At 38.2% G+C, this 20,213-nt stretch overlaps 1 protein-coding gene across 4 annotated transcripts in view; it reads right to left on the bottom strand.

The window, feature by feature from the left end:
- JAK2 (Janus kinase 2) overlaps nucleotides 1-20,213 on the bottom strand; it is an 89,598-nt gene that overhangs the window by 57,149 nt on the left and 12,236 nt on the right. The window contains exon 1 of one of the 4 annotated variants that reach the window (XM_084225957.1): nucleotides 207-307. The exons of the other annotated variants lie outside the window; for them this stretch is intronic. The gene's annotated coding sequence lies outside the window, so the exon portion shown is untranslated. Of the gene's footprint in view, nucleotides 1-206; nucleotides 308-20,213 lie in introns of those variants that run through there. 4 annotated transcript variants of the gene reach the window in all.

Genomic DNA, 20,213 nt, shown 5'->3' with positions numbered 1-20,213 from the left:
TCTTCTGCCTACAAAAAGAAGAACCACAAGAAGATCCACTGTGTTCAACATAACGCAATGTTGTTTGTAAGATGTCACTCCTGCTCCTCCCAATTTCATAGGTTATTGTTTCCCCTGCCAGTTTCATCATCTGACCAAAGCAAAGAGTAAAGTGGTCTTGGACCAGAAAACTGCAATAATAGGCTTAGTGATAAAACACGCATTACCTTGATTCCTGCAACACTTTTTCTGGGAAAAATATGGGAGAAAACAAATGTAGTAAATCTGAGACAGAGACATCAAAAATGTGAAAACATCTGGATGAAGGAACTACTCCTATGCCAGCTACGCTATCTGAACAGAATCTGGAAACACATGCTTTAACAAATTAGCTCTTTGCAGAAATAACTGTCAGCATGTAAACAGGATAACAGTTAAGTCAGAGTGAATCAGCAAACTCTTCCAAACAGCCAAGAGCAATAGATGTCAGCGTCTCCTCTGGACTCTCCAGAAATATTTTCTTCAGCCTACCCTGCTTTTTCAGCTTCAATTAAGAAATTGTACTTCAAAAGGTCAGATCTAATGCAAATTTCATTGTACAAATTCCCTCCTCATGGTGTGGGAGTTTCTAGGGGATTTTGCTGTCACTGCCCTCCTTCCTCCTCATCTTTGGAAAAGTGCCTGAAGTCTTGTAAAGGAAACCAAGCTAGCTCTTTACAGTGACACATCAGTTACAGGAACCAAGGACACTAATATTATTTATAACCCTGCCTTAAAAAAACACCCTCCCCCACAGAAAACCAAGCAAGCAAACAGAAAAAAATCACCCAAAAATCCATCCAAAGGAAAAACCAACAAAAACCCAGAACACGTCCTTCCTTGCTCTCCAACTTAGATCCCATACAGTTTCAACAAGGCTGTGACTCAGTACTTTCATAAACCCTTAGGTAGTCAGGGCCTGATCACATAAAATGAGACAACAAAAACCAAGGACCATCTGAGACATACAAGCAACAATCAAGAAACTATTCACAGAAACTGTCACAGAAATATTTCAAATGAAATTATTTCTGTAGAAGTTTGATTAAATAGTAAAGTCAAGACTATATAAATGCATTCACAAGCCTATCAAATAATGATTCATGTAAATGCATTCACAAGCCTATCAAATAATGATTCAGAGTTCAATTACTGTATCAATATATAAATATTTATATCAATATATAAGTACTGTAATAATCTAGAACTATATTACAACATATAAATACTGCAGCTTCTTGTTACTCTTTAGGAGAAGAGCTGAAGTATTTTTGCAAAAGAATACATTCCTTTTTTTAAATCCTATATTAATGCTTCGTATTGCTGAATAATTTATGACAGCAATGCTGATGCTTTATCTTTACAATTCAGGAAAATGTACTTGCTTGATAGTTTATTTAATGTTTCCTTAAACACCAATGGCCTGCGAGTTCTCCACTTGTTCCCTATCTGAAATACCAGACAGCTTTTGCAAAGATACTGCACTACTTGCTTTGCCAAGATCATGTTATCTCTACAAACGCAGATTGTCAGAAAAAAATGCTGGCCAGAAAACCCAGGGCTCTGAAAGTAAACAAAGGTTTTTCATAAAATATACCACTAGCAGAGATTCTGCAGAAGTCTAATAGAAGTGACAAGGAGAAAGAAACATTAAGTTAAGACAAGCATATTTTAACAATTTAACATTTCAAATAGTCCGTGTTCTCTTGAAGATTTTAAAAAAAGAACAGACTGGTGCTTCCCCAAACATTGCAGAAGATTCAAATTATCATCATGTGTATCCAGTACTTGCAGAACTCTGTTTACAGTATGATTAAGCATTCAATCGTAGACTTCACTTTCAAAGAGAAAGAAAATATTCCAAAATAAGACAAACTTAGAAGTGCCTATATTCACACTGTCCCCCAAGTTCTGAAACAAGAATGACACAAACCTTTTTTCACGATTTTTGAAATCATATCCTGAAACACCATAAGAAAATTGCAGATGGCAAGAGCATGAAAATTGTGTCCCAAGAGACTAAAAAGATCTAGCAGACTACCTGACAGTCTCAAGAAATAAAAAAAGACAGTGGAAAAACGAGGGACTGTTTAAATGAGATATACAATAGTTTTAGAATAAATATCTATTTAAAAAACATTTTTTTCCTCTCAGAAACATGAGTGTCAAACTACTGGAAAAAACAGTTAAGAAAAACGTAAATTCTGTATTTCCTGATTTTAAAATATGAAGAGTAGATGCACTGTTGCAAAATAGGTTTTAGATAATCCTATGTTACTGAACTTGATGAAGGGAGGAAGAAAGCCCAAATGTAACTGATTGGTTTATGATATACAAAAGATTAGACAGGAAGATACAGTGTTCTTTTCTGGATTTTAAAATATGCTGTTACAGATTGTGCTATTATCAGTTCCTTTATGACAAGGCATTATAAAATAAAGATTAAGCATTCATAGCACAACAGTATTTAATAGCTGGCAAGTCGTTGATAAAAATGTTACATTGCAAAATTCCCACTAAACAATTATTTAACTGCTCCTGAAATTCTTTCTGATGACAGAAAACTAGAAAAATAACCCCGAAAACACTCAGATCTCTCAGTACATAAGTCAAACTCCAACACAAGTTTTGCTTCTGAGCCCTGAGGGTTTTCAGCCACATTTCAATGTCCTTAGCATTGTGGGAACTCACCCAAATGCTCTGCAGATGTATGCACTCAGTAACATGAACCAAGGCACCTCAGCTCTCCCTACAAGTCCCCACCCCAACTGTTCTAATCTTGTCTAAAAGCATTATTTTCCCACCCACTCGTAGATAGGAAATTTGGATCTACCTAAGGCGATCTGTTCAAAATCTAAGATACTCCATTCTCCGAATTACAGAAAAACTCTTTCGTAGATCATCTCAGACTTACAAGCCACTTAAGTTTTTTACAGAACTTTCAGCATATTTGGCATAGTTATTTGCAGCTTCACCTCAGCTCCGATGAAATAAGAATTTCCTATTTCTCCCCAGGTTTTGGAACCAGCTGCTGCACAGAAGCTGGGACCCCATGAACCACTTCCCAAGGTAAAGCAGAATTACTAATACAAAGTTGACAAAAGCAAGCTGTGACCATGATGCAATGAAAAATCCAGCCAAGCCCCCCAAAAAAGCCTGCAAACAATACTGCAGACTCTTTGGCACTTTTTATTTCATTTAATGCAAATAATTAGATAGCTGGAGCTAGGTCTAGAATACAAGTGCAACACAGTTTATTAAGGCCAAGTTTCTTCATAATTTGCGAATTATAATAAATTCTTACTCAAATACTGAGTAAGAATTGTCTCCATCTGAACTAGTTGCACTAAGAGGTAAAGTTTTGTACATACATTTACAAACAAATTGCTTGAAGCCCACTGAAATGAACTGAAAGTTTAAAACCAGCCACGGTCTCTCCTCTCTATATGCATGCTTTGAGCTCCCAAAGAGATTCCTAAACAAAGTACAAATCACTATAAATACTAGTAGTTCTTAGATTTGCTAAATATAAATTCCAATTAGCAAACAAAAGCCAAGTAAAAAACCTTGGCAGGAATTCATAATGTCTGAGTAGACCACTTCTGACCAGGCATTCCAGCACATATAAATGGATATCCCTCTCCCCTCTACGGCCCTTCAGAGTTCGCCACATCTACCAGTAACCAGTCTTTTAAATGTTTTTTTGTTTCCTTAATTGGGACTTAGTAAGGACTTTGATTACTAGTAGGTAGTCCACCCATATCCAGGCCCAAACTACACATGACAATATTTGTCTGCCAATACACCAAATAATAAGTGAATTAAGTTTCATGTCATTAAAGTAAATATAGTCACAGGGCACTACATCCCTCTGGTACACAGAATAAAAGAAAAAAAAACAAAAAAAACCCCAAAAAAACTCAAAACAAAACAAAAAAAAACCCACAAAAACCAAAACAGCAACCAAAAAAAAAAAAAAAACCCAAACAAAAACAAAACAACAACAACAAAAAAAAAAAAACAGCCAAAAGACAGAAGTCATACCGAGGCCTTAATTTTTTAGATCCCTGATAGCACTCTTTAGTATCAAATTTGGTTAAAAACAAACCCCCACAATGTGGCTTTGCTACAAAAAAGAACATGCTTCTGTCAGTGACAAACGTAGCATGAGCGTCACCAGAACCCTTCCCCTATTCTAGACAATCTCTATGCATTTGAACAAGTCTGTAATAACAAATAATAATCCTAATATTTTCAGTTTCCACTGCACTTCAATAGTAGCATGCTTTACATAAAACACTGTCACTCCTCTCACTTTTTGAATCTAATACAAAGGTCTAAATCATTTCCCTAGGCTCACACTGTGAACCACTGGTAAACCAGATATAAACAAAATTCTTTGATTCAGGAAATATTTAAGGAAAAAAAATTCATTGCAGAGAAAGCTTTATCTCATCATTCTTTTCATATAAGGTAAATTGTTGAAAAATCTCCAAATTGCTTAAACACTGCAAAAAAAAAAATCCATTTTAAATTTCAACTCTTATTGTTACTTCTCCCACACTGTTCCTCATGTTTAATTTTTCAGTTTTAGTATATAAAGAAAACCTCAGGGAGAGGAAAGAGAAAAACTCTCCTGAACACACAGAGTTCAACACAAAGGGCATGAATAAGGAAGAAACCAAGGAAAAGAAAAGCACTGAGGGAAAGATATAGATGCAATATATCAACATATGTAACATCTCTCAAAGTAACACAACACAATGATTCTGCACAGTGTTTATTAATTCTATTCTCAATTACTCTTTAGAGTTCTGAAAAGATAAATAACTAGGTAACAAACGTGACACTACTGTGAACAACTCTATCAAAAGCTGTAGGTGTATTGTTCAGTAGGTGACCAAGATATTCCTCATGCCTACAAGAGAAACAAAATTCTTAGTGACTGTGGTTCTGCTCCACTCTAAATGTCATTTCTATGTAGGATGTAATGCCCTCTACATTACTTCAAGCAGTAAATAAAATAAAGTCACAAAAATATGCTCTTATTCTTTCATCTGCACTAAGAAATTATAAGTTTTCATTTACCAGATGCTTCCCCTTTCCAGCTCCCTGAGGACTGTTCACAGACAAAGACCACCATTTAACACTTGGCCTTACTACAGGCACAAGCAGCATATGTCACCATGACACATCTCAGGATGGCTGCAGGCTGGGACAGATTCCGCCCATCACTTCAGACAGGCAGTCAGAATTGCAAGAAGGGTCTGGTGGGTTGACCTTGGCTGGAGGCCATGTGCCCACTAAGCCAATCTGAAACAACCCTTTTCAGCTGGACAGGCAAGAAAAAAGATGGAAAACAACCCATAGGTTGAGATAAGGCAGTTTAGTAAAGCAAAAGCGAAAGTTTATGCAGACACAAGCAAAGACAAAACCCCCCTATTCTCCACTTCCCATCAGCAAGCAATGTTGAGCCACTTCCCATGAAGCAGGGCTGCAGCACATGTCACAGTTGCTCCGGAAGGCAAACTCTGTAAATAACCAGTGTTATTTCTCTCCCTTCCTCCCCCTTTACTTAGCTTTTCTGTCTGAGCTGAGGTCATACGGTATGGAATATCCTCTGGCACTCTGGGTCAGCTGTCCTGGTTATGTCCTCTGCCAAGACTCTGCCCACCCCAGGCTGCTGGTGGGAAGGTGGAATGATGGAGAGACAGCGCTGGTGCTGTGCAGAGCTGCTCAGCAGCTGCCAAAACTCTGGTGTGCCACCAACACATCTGTGGGTACCAATGCAAAGCAAGCACTGTGAGGGCACCTGTGAGAAAATGAACTCCATCTCAGCCAGACCCAAGACAAAGAGAGGTGCAGCAGGAGTTATGGCAGTTAAATAACTCTTGTACTTGACAAAGGACTTTAGGAACCTAGAATCTAAAATCAAAATAATGTAAGAAGTGGTTCTTGAGCTTCTTTTTACCAGACACAGGCTTTTGTGGACAGCAAGACAGGGTAATGGAAGGATGCCTTCCCTGATGAAGGATCTCATCTCATCTGATACGGAAACTTCCTAAAACCAAATTGTCTCCCTCTCAGACTATGTCCTGTTAAGCAGTGTAAGCACAGCAGCTGACTCACACTGAAGATTTGATGTCATTTTATGTGTTGAACATGATCTCCACCAGAAAGAAGAAAAAGAATGGGCAACAGGTAAAACAAGCAAATCTTTGAGAGAAAAAAATAGAGTTAATTGAGAGAGAAAGAACAATATGACATGTATTAGAAAGTGACACAGCAGAACATCAGATCTTCCAGAAAAATCTGAGTACCCCTTACTCTAAAACCTGGATGTTGCTTGAATAGTCTGCAAGTTTGGAATGCATTACTAGGTCAAAAGTACAGATGTAGTATGTCAAGTATGCCAAGTCTGAGCCCAAACTTCTCTCAAAAGCAGCTACTTTTCCTCTTTCCCCATCCCCATTCCCCCTCCCAACTAAGCTTTCCTAATAAAGAGAAATTCTCCTCTCTCACCCACAACTGGGTACAAAATCAGGTTTAAATTTTAGCTGAAATAACCTCAATGATTTAGCACTTACTCCACTTCCTTTAAAACTAATTAAAAATTAATTTAACTTGTTTAAAACTAATTAAAAGTTCAAGATTCAAAGGCAGGCATAACCTTAATACACACAAGGTTAAATCAATGCTTGTGTATAAGCAGATGAGAAAACTAGAAGGTTGGAGCCTGCTTCATCTTGGCAGGCATAGGAAAACATTAACTACGGAACATGACCAAACATCTGGATGCCATTTGATTTCTAGAAAAATCCAAAAAGAAGAAGGAAGTGGAGGCATCCTGAGAAAATTAGGTTCTACCAGAGCATTATGTTTTAAACTTTGTAAACATAACTGAACACAACTGAAAACTTGGGAAGAAGCTCCAAGTACTCCTGAGAAGAAAGTATCTTCTCGTGGATTTTTACTTGCTATGAGGCAATGACAGATACCAGAGGAGGGGGATACTCCATGACCAGAGGATTAAGAAAAAGCACAAGTCTCAGTTCAGGTGGAAGACAAAAACAGTGCACTCAGTCACATGTTGAAAATGAAGAAGACCAAGAAAAGCACAGATATTTCTCCCACTTCATCTCCTGCACTCCTACACCATTGTTTTGTACAAAAGAGTACTTAGCGCTCTTCCATTCCCCTCCTATCTCTGGCAAATATGGTCTCTCCTCATCAGGTCCCAGACTCACCCAGCTAAACCAAATGATATGTCACTCCCCAACAAGGACACTCCTTTTCAAGTTTTTGTTGGTACTGTTGAGTATGCCCAGCACTGCCAGTCTAACAAATCAGATACTGCAGAGCATACAGTAAAGAACACTGCCCCATACTAAGGTTAAGGAATTCACTGACTTCTCACTCACATGGTGTCCAAATAACAGCTACACATGGGGAGGAATAAGAAGCAGGAATAGATGAAGTTAGAAATATACTACAGGTGGTTCAGCGCATTCTGTTCCCCTCCCTGCCCCCACTCTCCCCCTCCCCATCTACAGGGAAGGAGGACTGATTATTTTAAGCCTCAGCAAATATTTCTTCAGTCACTGTCCAAGCAGTATTTACTTATTCTCTCAATGGGCTGAAAAAAGGAGGAGGAGATCACATTGCTGAGTGTCAGGGGGTGGTGATTAGGAACTTTAAGCTGAAGATTTCAGTCATTATTCCCTCTTTAAACATGGGAAGGAAACGTCAGAGGTAGCCCATGCCTTTGAGCACTACAACTGCAGTCTTCAAGCATTAAAAGTAACACCCTCCTACTGCTGACATCTTCAGGCTGTTTTTTTTCAAATTAAGGTAGAACAAATGAAACCTACAAAAATTATATTTTAAACTGACATAAAATTGAAGGAAGCAGGAGTGCTTAATGGGAAAAAAAAAAAAAAAACTCAAAAACCAAAGACTACAGGAGCTGGGGACGAAAATAAAAAGGAGAACGTTAAATGAGTTTTTCAGTAGAGCCCTTGAGCAAGACTAAGTTAAAACAGATCTTCAAATCACTGTTTTAATCTTTCCATTGTGGGGTGAGAAAAAACACCAGTAGAAGTGACTGCTTTTTCGTAATGAACTTCAGCTGCCATGGCACAGGAGGCCATGTACTAGCTGGACCAGAGCACTGACTGTCCCCTGCACTTGGCACTGGTGAAGCCACACCTTCATTTCTGTGGTCAGTATTGGCCCCTTATGACAAGGACATTGAGGTGCTGGAGCACATCCAGAGAAGGGCAAAGCAACTGGTGAAGAGTCTGGAGCATAAATTCTTGTGGGGAGCAGCTGAGGGAGCTGAGATTGTTCAGCCTGGGGAAAAGGAGGCTCAGGGGTGAACTTATCAGTCTCTATAGCTGCTATGAGAAAGGAGGTTGTTGCAAGGCGGTGTCCCTTCTCCCAAGTAACAAGTGGCAGGACAAGGGGAAATGACTCAAGTCGTGCAAAGAGAGGTTCAGGCTGGATACAATGAAAAAAATTCTTCACTCAAAGAGTGGTTATGCATTGGAATAGGCTGCTCAGGAAATGCTGGATTCACCATACCTGGAGGAGTTCAAAGGAGTAGATATAGCACTTCATGCTATGGTTTTAGTGGACATGGTGATGTTCAGTCAAATGCTGGACTTATTTGGAGGTATTTTCCAACCTTTATGATTCTATGTCTCTATGGCATGCTTTGCATGCGCCTAATGACAGAATAAGTCAGTCTCAATTACTGTTTAGTCTCAACTACTGTCAAATGTTACCTGTTGCAGAGCCAACTAGCCTTACTGAAAAAAACCAGAACAGTAAATACTTGTAAATACACAATCCTCCAGAAGAATAAAGCAGCTCTAATCCTGTGGTTCCAGCTGGGTACCCTCTAATCTGCCACTCTCAAAAAGAACGGAGAGAGAACAAAGTAGCTATGTTATTTCCTTACCACCTGGAACATACAATGAACAAAATAAATAACTATAAATATCTGGCTTTCTCACAAGTACATACAAAATTGAATTGAAGGAATAGTTCTGCATAGTCCACCAACTCACAGGTATAGATTTCACACTGTTCAAATTTTTCTTGGGCAGTCTGCGCAAATATCTTGCTCAGATAAATCAGTTTTGCTTCCTCTTGGAAAGAAAGTACATAGTTTTTCTACAGGGCTTTTAAAACATCCAGCCCTAACAGGGTGGCAGAGAGACTTCAGCAAGCTGAGCCAGCTTTTATAACACTGGTATACAAAGTACATCCATGCCAGCCAATTTCTTCTCTAGTCAAAAAAAAAAATCACTACTACAAGTTTCAATGCCCTAATGAAGCAGGTGGTCTTGAAGGACAGCTGCCAACAGCTTCTGAAGCAGTTTGTAATTTCCTTGTGTCTTGTCACAGCTTTCACCCCACATACCTTGCTTTTGTAATATGAATCTGAAGGCTGTGCAGCCATACAGAAGTTGAAGAGATCAAAGCACAGACTGCAGAGAAACAAACCTAGATGTTCAGAAGCACTAAATGCAAGAGCAACACAATTAGCTGATTCTCACCTGTCAATGCTAAGTTAATATTGGTCTTTCTACAGCGTGATTTCTCAGTCATCCTGTTCATTTAAGTTTGAAAAGGGCTGTATTACATCGAACACACAACAAACCCTCCCACAACGTGCATGTGGGATGTTAGTGCATGTTTGATCTATTCAGCCATCAAAATTAATTAAACACACTTGCAGTACATCTCCTTCCCTCAGCTCTTTTACATACAATTATCATAACATATATGATGGATTAATGGGAAAACAGAGACAGGTCTGCCTTTAAGATAGCTTTCTTTCTTTCAGTTTTTCAAAAGAATTAAAATTAAAGACAATTGCTTTTCTACTTCAAGTACTTGCCTGTATTGCAGAAGTTTTCCTTATTAATAGTATGCAGTTCTACAATTGGAGAACTATTTGCTTTGTGATCAGTATCACAGCAAGAAACAGTTTATCACAAATGATTTTGTGATTATTAGGTTTCCCTAGACAACCAACGTGATGAGTTTGAAAAATTTAATTTCCCTTTAGTACCAGTATGTGACATAAATTTCTTATCGACTACTGCCCAGATTCAACTGTCTACTGAACAGGAAAAGAAACTGACAAGAGTGCAGCCTGCCAAGTTCCTTCTTACTATTACTTGATACTTCCTTGCTTGCAGCAGTTTCTTGAAGCCCAGTGCCCACTGAAGACATAGCACAATACAACAGCTTTCAACAAAACTTCTACAGACTGGTATTCTTTACTAGCATAGACAGTACGAGAAAGATTAATTAGCGCTTATGGTCATATAATTTTCAAGTATGTGAAAATTTCAACTTGGCAATAAAGCTAATAAATATAGGTCATATTTTTGGGACAGACACAACATCAAAAAGGAATCTTGTTGCACGCATTTTGCAGTACAGCCTTTGCCTAACTGCATTCCTTTCCTCCGTCTTTGTTGAAGAGTCAGAACAGGGAACTTTCTTGATTCAAAACCTGAATTCCTACCCACCTGCTTCCTTCACCATTCCCTGGTCTTTCATGTCTCCTGATCCTAGTGTTCTGAGCTGCTGCTGTTACTTCTACAATGGAAGTGTACCAGCAAGTATTTCTGGAACACCTACATCCTGCTGTAACTACAGAGCAGTGAAAAAAAAAGCCTAATTCTTCACACTCACTTGTTAGAAAACATTTTTTTTCTTAGTCTACCCCTTCTGTTTCTTTCAGCTATATGAAGCATTCCTTCCTTCTTTTCCTCAAACTGCTCACTAACAAACTGTGACACCTGTGAATCCAACCTGTTTTGAAATACTCTAGAGAATTTAGCAACAGCAATTAAGGTTTTTTTACTTATTTATGAAAATACATTTGTAGCTGCTTTGGAGTGGCTTTGACTTAATTAGCGCACAAAGCTAACTAGATGCACTTAGTCATCTTTTTCTTTTCTAAACATCTGTTGTGGTTAAGGAATGGTACTTCTCAGTTCAGTGCCCCCACCAGTACTCTCCCAAACCAACACCACTTGCTTGATCTTCCCTTCCCACTCTGGCAGGATGGAGTTGAGAACTGGAGACACAAAAGGTGACAATCACAGGTTGAGATAAGAATAAGTTACTGGAAACAACAATGAGATAACGAAACAAACAGTAACAGCAACACTTCTACCTGGATACAAGAATTAATTTCTTTACTGCGCAGGTGACTGTGCACTGGAACAGGCTGTCCAGAAAGGCTGTGGGGTCCTCCTTACTGGAGATATCCAAGAACTGTCTGGGCACAATCCTATGCCATGTGCTCCGTGATAGCCCTGCTTCAGCAGAGAGGAGGCAGGACCAGATGACCCACTGTGGACCTTATAACTTTAAACACTCTTTGAATCTGTGTCTTTTCTCAGCTACCGTCATTGTTGACTGCATTGTATGACTAATTGCTAGACTGATTTTCAACTGCCCATGAAACAATTCTGTTACTTGTATTTTTTTCTACCTAAACTACAACAGGCAACTAGATTTTGAGAGTTAAATCTCTTTCACTACATGTTTTCCAGGCCATTTGTTGGTTCACTTGTTTCAGAACAGGCATACAGGATGAGACCAAAGGCACGTCTAGTTCTAGTGGAGGCCAAGAGTAAGTGCCCAGAAAAGAGCCCAGGAGCAGAACATGCCCACAGCAGTATTTTTCCAGGGTGGTTTCACAATGATCCAAGATTCACAAATATTGAAAGCCAAGAAGAATTTAAAAAAACAGCTTTGTGATCTTTACAAGCAACACCTGATAACAACCACCTTTCCCTCTACAACCACCTGAAAGAAAGTCATAGTGAGCTGGGCTCTAGTATCTTCTTCCAGGTCATAAGTGACAGAACAAGAAGAAATGGCCTTAAGGTGTACATGGGGAGATTCAGATTGGATATTGGGAAATATTTCTTCACTGAAAGGGTTCAGCATTGGAGCAGGTTGCCATGGAGGTCATGGAATCCCCATCCCTGACAGTGTTCAAAAGGCATATGGATGTGGCACATAGGGGTGTCATTTCATGGCAAACATAGTGTCCTAGGTTAATGGTTGGACTCAGTCTCAGAGATCTTTTCCAGTGTTAGCAATTTTATGACTCTATGAAAAATTATACAAGTGCTTCTCCCCTCAGACATGAAAATCATCAGACCAGAAGATATTAAGGTCCTAGAATTAAGTTTAAAAGTCTGACTTTTTTCTCCCCAAATGATTAACCTTAAGAACACTCAGTCCTCATTTCCAAGTAATTTCTTCCATTTCCTTTCTCCATGTTTTCTTGTCACTTTCTATAGTTTACTTCTTTCTCCCATCCTACTGACTGTTAGGAGTAAAAAGAAGGGTTACACATTTTTTTTAAAAGGTTTTAGAATTACCAGTTTAACCAGTTCTGGCAGAGGAGAGTTCTTTGTTAGCTTCATGTTGTAATCACCTGTTAAGAGTCGGTTGTTAACTCCCCATTGTTGAGAATTCTCCTTTTTGTCAGTACCACCTTGTCTGCTGGCAGGAGGATGGCATCCCCCCCAGGATGGTGGGAAGGGAGGGGACCTCAGAGGACATGCAAATAACCTCGGAGCCAGGAAGCAACGGGGCAAACTGCCCACCAAACTCATCAAATAAACCCCCCAAAACAACGAGCCAACACGGAATTAAGAGATTAAAGTGATGTCTGGATGAAGAACAAAGTCTAGAGCCTACAGAGACGCTGAGACCCTTTTCTGCCCCTCACCATAACCTGAAAGATGTCAGCTGGACAGAGGAACTCAAACGTCAAACTGGAAAACTGGGAATCCCTGATGCTTTGTGAGGGCAGCACCCCCAGCTCTGCCCATGGACTAGTGGACAAAGCTGCGCTTTTCTCCTCCTCTGCACCACTCCTGGGAACAGCGGGGGCGTGAGCGTGGACCCGTCAGTTCTTCCCCACCTGAGCTGATCACTTTTAATAAAGGCATTAAAAAGGAGAAAGATTTCCCGCCCTATTTATTTCACTACCACGCTTTTTCTGTGACCCAGAAGGAGAAGGGAATCAGAGTAACTTACTAACTTTTAAGACAGATAATCAGGATCAGTCATTCATTAAGTCAACTTCCCAGGTAAAAAAGCAAACTCAAAGCAGCGCATCTGAGAGGTATTTTCAGACAAGAAAAAATACATACTGGAGCAGTCGTTGCATGACTTAGGACAAACAAGTCATTATAAAATAACAATTCCAAACTAAAATGGAATTGTTTACTGGGTAAACAGGGCAAGAAAGGAAAAGAAAGAATGCAGGCCATTTTGCTCCCAGGAAAGAGACAGATTAAGCAGCAAGATTAGGCAGGACTGCAGATCCATTTGGCAAGGACAATGACTCACACTGGAATACATCATGGGATGAGGCAGAACTACCTAAATTATCTAGAGATCTTTAAAGGAAGGCAACTGACCTTCTCCAATGAAGCCTCCTGACCCTTAAGTAGGAAAAGACAGGCATATACTAAAGGAAAAATCCTGGCAGTGCTTTTATTGAGGCATAACTGATTATACAGGCTGACCAGCAGAGAGAGCTGCATGAACTGAAAAGCCTGCCTCTCAAATGGGGGACCAGGCAACACAGACCTTCTGGAACTGCAGTAGGGGCAGCATTTAATTAACAGTGTAAGATATAAGGTATGCAGATTGGTACACACGCAAATTGACAGACCACAAGAGAACTGAACCCACACAAACACATTAGTTCAATTCCCATACAAAAGTGGTAGGCCTCCTAGCAACACATGAGAAGAATGCAGGGATGAAAAGTTCTTATATGAAAGTGGCACTTCAAAAAACATCAACACAATTTGGACTACTGAAATCAACACAATTTACACTACTACTTGAGCTGCTGGCAAAACTGTGGAGGCAGGGGAGGCAAGTGTTAACATTACTGCAAATTCAAACAAAATCTTTTGAATACATGAGGGATCAACATGTAATTTATGAAGTCCAATGAAACCTCACTTCAATTCTCAACTTTCTGATTAACTCTTTTACATGCTATTTTTCGGTACCTAAACAGATACATTTGACCATTTAAACCCCATTGAAAACCAGAGAAATTGTGAAAGATACCGATTCTATAAACATGCCAAAGAAATAAAAGTTCAGTGAACCAAGGGCATTTACTTGAAAATTTACCTGAAAGAGAGCTATGTTCAGAGCTTAACAAGCAGCTCAACTAACTATGAATGCCTACAAAACCAGCCACACTGCTATTCTAACATCCCCAAAATCTAACATTATGTACTATAATGTATAATTATGTATTTATTATATAATTAGTGCAGTCTAGTTTTTGAGTACAGTGGTTTCACATTAGCTTAAATCTGTGGAATTCTGGAAAGCTAAAGACTTATTCTCCGTTTCACCTGGTATTCCTAATTGCTCCCTACTTGGTTAGCAGTTGTCTTTGTACTGGGACAACACTCAGTAAACCAGTTTCAGTTAGTACTATTCAAAAGTTTTCAGCATTTGCTGAAGTTTTCTGCTTTTTTTTTCACTCCAAAACCACAGGATTGCTAGCACAGATGCAGACATGTATAGGAACATGCTCCACTCTAACTGCCATACACTGACTTGAAAACATATCCTACTTAAAATGCACCACAGGAAACTGAAGTTTCTCTAAATCTGCAGAAAAACCAGCAGAGTTAAGAAAAAGCTAGTTTGCAGCTGGGAACTTCTATTTTCTTAGAAAGATACTCAAGGAAAATCTGAAAATAAAAGGTTTCATACAGGAAAAAAGACATGAGCATACTTTCTACTTAGTGAGGCATTCAATTTAACCACAAATATCCATAGAGGTTCAGCAGACATTTGCAGGGATTTAGACTTAATATCCCATTGCATTCCACCTTCAGAAACAAGAAAAAATCCACATTTTACAAAGGTTGTTGGACCCGCTAATTAGAATTTCAACGTAATAACTGAAAGAGAATCAAAACCAAGCAATACTATTTACCCTAGTGTTCTGAGTATTCATACACAGGTGCAATTTAAGCAAATCTTTTCTTTGGTGTGAAACAATATACCATTTTTATATGAGAACAAAACTGAAAGTTACAATTATTACATGCAAAAGTGTAATAATAATAATAAATTAATATAGTTGGAAGGGACTTATGGTGGCCATTTAGTCTGTTATCACTACTCAAAGTAGGGTCAAATTATACCAGGCTCAAAGCCTATATAGCAAAATTTATACCATGTTCAGAGGTGGATATTTCACAACCTCTCTGAATAGTTTGTTCCAGTGTTTGACTGTCCTCCAGCTGAAAAATATTTCCTTAATACCTAAGAAAAATTTCCCATGCTCCTTGTGTTTGTTTTCTCTCATCCAAACACCCTGTGCCTTCAAGAAAAAGTCCAACTCCATATTTTTTATAGCCTCCCATCAGGTAGCTGAAGACAACAAAATGATGTCTCCTTAGACTTCTCCAAATGAAAACACACAATTCCCTCAGCCCACAGTACATCATGTACTCCAGCTGTATTTATCTTTGGCAGTACTTCCCTGATCTTTTTCTAGCATGCCAATGTTGGAATGATCTAGTATTAAGAAGCTTTGAACCAGAATCACAATCAGACAAAATAAGATAGAAGCCTTTCAAGTAGAACTTTCTTTTAAAAGACTCACATTTTAATGCTATCAGTGTTAAGTTAGATATTCAAGAAAAATGCAGGCTACGCTTGGGAAGTAATTGAGCATGCCCTGAGTAGTAATCACAGTAACTCCTCGTATAGTGAGATCTGAACTGAATATAAATTTTCAATGTAATTGAGCAGAAAACACATCTTATAAGCACTACCTATATATATGGAGCAATTATGTGTTCTTTATACATACACACATACAATAAACATTAAGCACATTCAATTTTACTTATATATATACTTCAAGTCTATAAAGGACTCAATCATCATCGGCGAAGACCTAACGTACAACCTGGCTGAAATGCAAAGCCTAAGTATGGTTTTATAGTTTCTGCATTTACTTAGGATTATTCTAGTTTAAAGACTATCTAGACAACAAATTACAAATGTAAGAATACTTAACAACTGTAAAAATTCAGGACTACATCAAAGAATAAAGCTATCACTGATAAACCTTTGCTGTCTGGTAAAGTTGTACATATTTGATACAATCACTAAACTTGCTGGACAAGCTTCTAACTTGCAAAAATCAGCAAAACAATTGCAAGATCTGCATATGAAAGAAGGAACAGTAATCCAAAATTCTATTTTTATATAGGAACTTTGCTGTGCAACACAAACAAACACAAAATAGCTGGTTCAATTTAAAGTTTCTTTGAGCTAACATGATTTTTTTTGCAAGCACTACAGATCAAACTTTAAAATGACAGAACCTCTTTCTTCAAACTTCAAACTAAAGGATGTTTCAGTCTGTAACTCAATCTGTAAATGGGGAAAAAACCTACACACAGATGCAGACTGATTCCTGGAAATAAACAGCTTTTTTCTGGGTTCTACATGAAGATAGAAAAAGACTTGGTTGTTTTTTGCTTTTCTTTTAAACTAAGATACATTGTGGGATAATTACATCAACCAGCAAGTAATGGCAATTAGACAGAAAAAAATTCAGACAACCCATTTAAGCACAGAAGAGATGTTACTAATTGCAAAATGTTCGGAGATTAAAGGTTTTTCTTCCTTTGCAACTACAATAAAGTATGTCTCTGCAACCCAGTCTGCCAATGAACACAAGCAAGGACTATAACCTCTTTCATGCTGTCCACTGCTGTCCTCCAGCCCCTAGTTCTCCATTATCTTCAAGATGTTCCAAGTGGAAATGGATACTGGAGTTTTTCCCATACCTCTTCTCAACATTTAGCTTACATTGCAAGAGAGTTCTGGGACATAGAAGTTTGTTAAACTTAGACCAAAAACTTCAAGATTTTAACAATAAACAGGACCTGCTACACAGAAATATTGTCAAAGTAACAAATCCAGTGGGTGCAAAATGGTGGCAGCCTCCAAAATGCTATATGTGATGACCTTTTAGTAATATGTAATGATCTTTTAGCAGCCTACTTACCTCAGCAATGTGATGACCTTTAGTATATGTAATGACCTTTTAGTAGCCTACTTACCTCAGCAATAACTCAGACATTATTTAAATAAAAAGATAATACACATAAAACCTGCTTTGATTTATTAAGCAACTACCTGAGCCACATATTAGTCAAATTTGTATCACGTCCACATACCTCAAAATGAAAATGGTTTAATTCAAATGAATTCAAATAAATTTTGCTGATTTCACAAGGCTTTGAATGAGAGCCCAGGAAGGGAAACAGTACTTGAATCCTCATACAAAAAAAAAAAAAAAAAAAAAACAAAAAAAACACACCTCAAATTAAACAAGTCGCAGCTCAGTAAGATTACGGAGTCAAACATGCTTGGTTGTTGACTTGATTTATGCATATTAATCTAATGTAAATTTCAACTTGAATCCCAAAAGATCAGAAACCAGGTTTCTAGTGATAATACTGAATCTTTTGCATATACGTGTCTGGTTATTCTTAAATACAGAGAAACAGGGAAAAAAAAGTGATCCAGATGCAGATCCTCTTTAAAAGCACTTCAAAACATTTCCTTAAAACCCACTTCAATGGCTGTAAGCACATTTCCAGTTACGACTATTCTTTCATTCTGAGTATTATAGGGACCTTATTTTATCGTGAATGCAATCAAAACTCCTTGCTTTGATGAAAGCCACCATATGTTTTACCTCTGGAATAGTATTTCTTCAAATTACTTCAAGTACTGTAACAATACTGAGTAACTAGGCATAATGATGTAGTCTGTTGAATTCCCACCCCTTCTCACTGCAGCAGAAGTACTAGAAATAAAACAGTGACAAACAAAAACCTACTGGCATTCTTCACCTACGGTACTCAACTCTGTTAATTAGCTGTCCTTTAACTCAGTCAAAAGAGGATCACTGCAGGACTGAAAACCCCATCTCACTGAGCCCTTTGAGAATGTGCCTGCTAGGCCTTTAACACGGAAGAAAGTGTCAGTACTCCAAACTTTTAACTCCCCTCTCATCCCAGAGTTTTCTGCTCAAGGGCCTCAATCCTCCTGTTGTAGGAGTTGCTGGTAAAAGTGACAGCAAGCTTCCACATACCTTCTCATCTCCACCTCGCCAAACTCCTTCCAATTAATGCTGTCTACCTCACCATATTAGCAATCCTACTCAGTAACCAAACACAGAAACACTTGTAGGGTTGTCTTCCTTTTCACTCTGCTTCTGTGCGTTTGTGATTAACCGATAGTTTGGGTAGGAAACTTTTGCCAATTCAGTAATACAGGAGGTACCAGCTAGGCAGCCAAAGGCTTCACGCACCAGAACTCACATCCTGAATGTGAGACATGTTATTGAAACAAAAGTGTTTTTCACTGTGACCAAACCGGATTAAAGATCATTACATCTTATTACTTTTCCAAATCCAAAGCAGTCCCATATGCAGTCCAACTGCCTTCCTAGAGCTACAGTTGCTCTCTAATCAGTCCCTTCTGCACTGCCTTTGTTCAGCTACTGAAGGCCGCCTTACTGGCCCTTCACCTCACAAGCTGTTTCAATGCAGTAGCTCGACTTGGTCAAGTGGTTAAATATTTTTCCTCTTACCACACAAATGCAAATATATTGCTTGTACTGGTCCTGCAAAACCTCTAAATACTACTCAAGCTGAGTGTTTAGCCAAGCAGAACTGTAATTATGCTAGCAGCTAAATTCCCTTCAGGTTTTTTTTTCTGGTTTTGTTCCTCTCTTCTTTTTTTATACATCATCATCCTCTCCCTCCTCTGAAAAAGACAGAAGGAAAAAAAGGAGGAGAAAAAGAAATCCACTCTTCTTCTTTCCACTTTACTCTATATCCCTGATCTATTCTGTATTTTGTAAAAGCTCCCCCCTTTAAGTTCCTTTTCCTTTGTTTATTCAGGGCATTCTCCATTTCCTATTTCCTCCTTCCTTTCCTAGCAGCTGGACTCCACATAAGAACTGGTTCTGCCCCTTTGAGAGGTTTGGGTTTTTTTCCTTTTGGTAGAAGACAAAAGAGCCAGTTCTCCACAGTATTTCATTTCTTTATCACTCAGGAGCATACAAGTTGCTTTTGGAGTTGATAATCTTCCATGTCTTCTTGTGTAACGGCTCTCAAGTCGGTAATTTTAAATAATCCATTGCAAATAGAAATTATCGATTATCTGCAAACAGGCAACACTCAAAGAGTGTCTTCTAATGGGGAAACAAGTTAAAAACTTATATAAACCCTAGAATATACAAGGAAAGATATCTAGAAAAAGGTTCTACAAAAGTAATTTTCATGTAATCACTAGAGGTAGTATTGCGACAAAGACTGCCAAATTTTTCTTACTTCTGACCTGCAAATTACTTCATTTCTGCCTGTGATGAAGTTGAGATTACCAATTTTATAAGTTCCAGCACTATTAGTGAGCTAAAATTACATAAGAGTTTTTTTTCATCTTCTGGCTTTTTGTGTGAAAGAAACACACTATCGCATATGTCAGACGATGTGTTGCTATTATTGAGTCTAGATATCGTGCATCTGTTCCAAATAAATAGTTTAGTTATCATAGTAGCCTTGACAGTAAAAATGATGTTCTTAAGTCAACCAGGATTTTCAGGTTACAAGGACAAAAATGAAAAGACACACAAATTACCAAACTGACACTCCCACATAGTCTGTGTAATCCACTGCTGACCTGCCATTTCTTTCATTACTTGTACACACAATTTAACGCTTTAAGTATGGCTGTAATCATATAATGAGATTTGCTAAAGCCAGACTTTGTGTGAACTAGTCCAACAGCAGCATTTTGATGATTTACTTGCTGAATACCAGGAGCACTTTTCAAATGTTTTGAAACTAGCAGCCACAGTAGCATTAGCCATATACATTTAAAATGTTCTATCACATTTGGAAAGCATATGAAATTCTAATAATTATCTAGAAATGACTCCAATAGTCTATGAAATGGAAGCACATCATAATTTAAAATACAGAATGACTAATGTTATGTACATATGCAATGACACCCTATTAAAGGCTCCCTCTCATAAAAAACAACAGAATTGTATAACATTT

Source organism: Fringilla coelebs (genome assembly GCF_963513975.1).
Source record: "Fringilla coelebs genome assembly, chromosome: Z".
NCBI lineage: Eukaryota > Metazoa > Chordata > Aves > Passeriformes > Fringillidae > Fringilla > Fringilla coelebs.
Note: the sequence above shows the minus strand (reverse complement) of the source record. Positions and strands in the feature narration are given on the sequence as shown.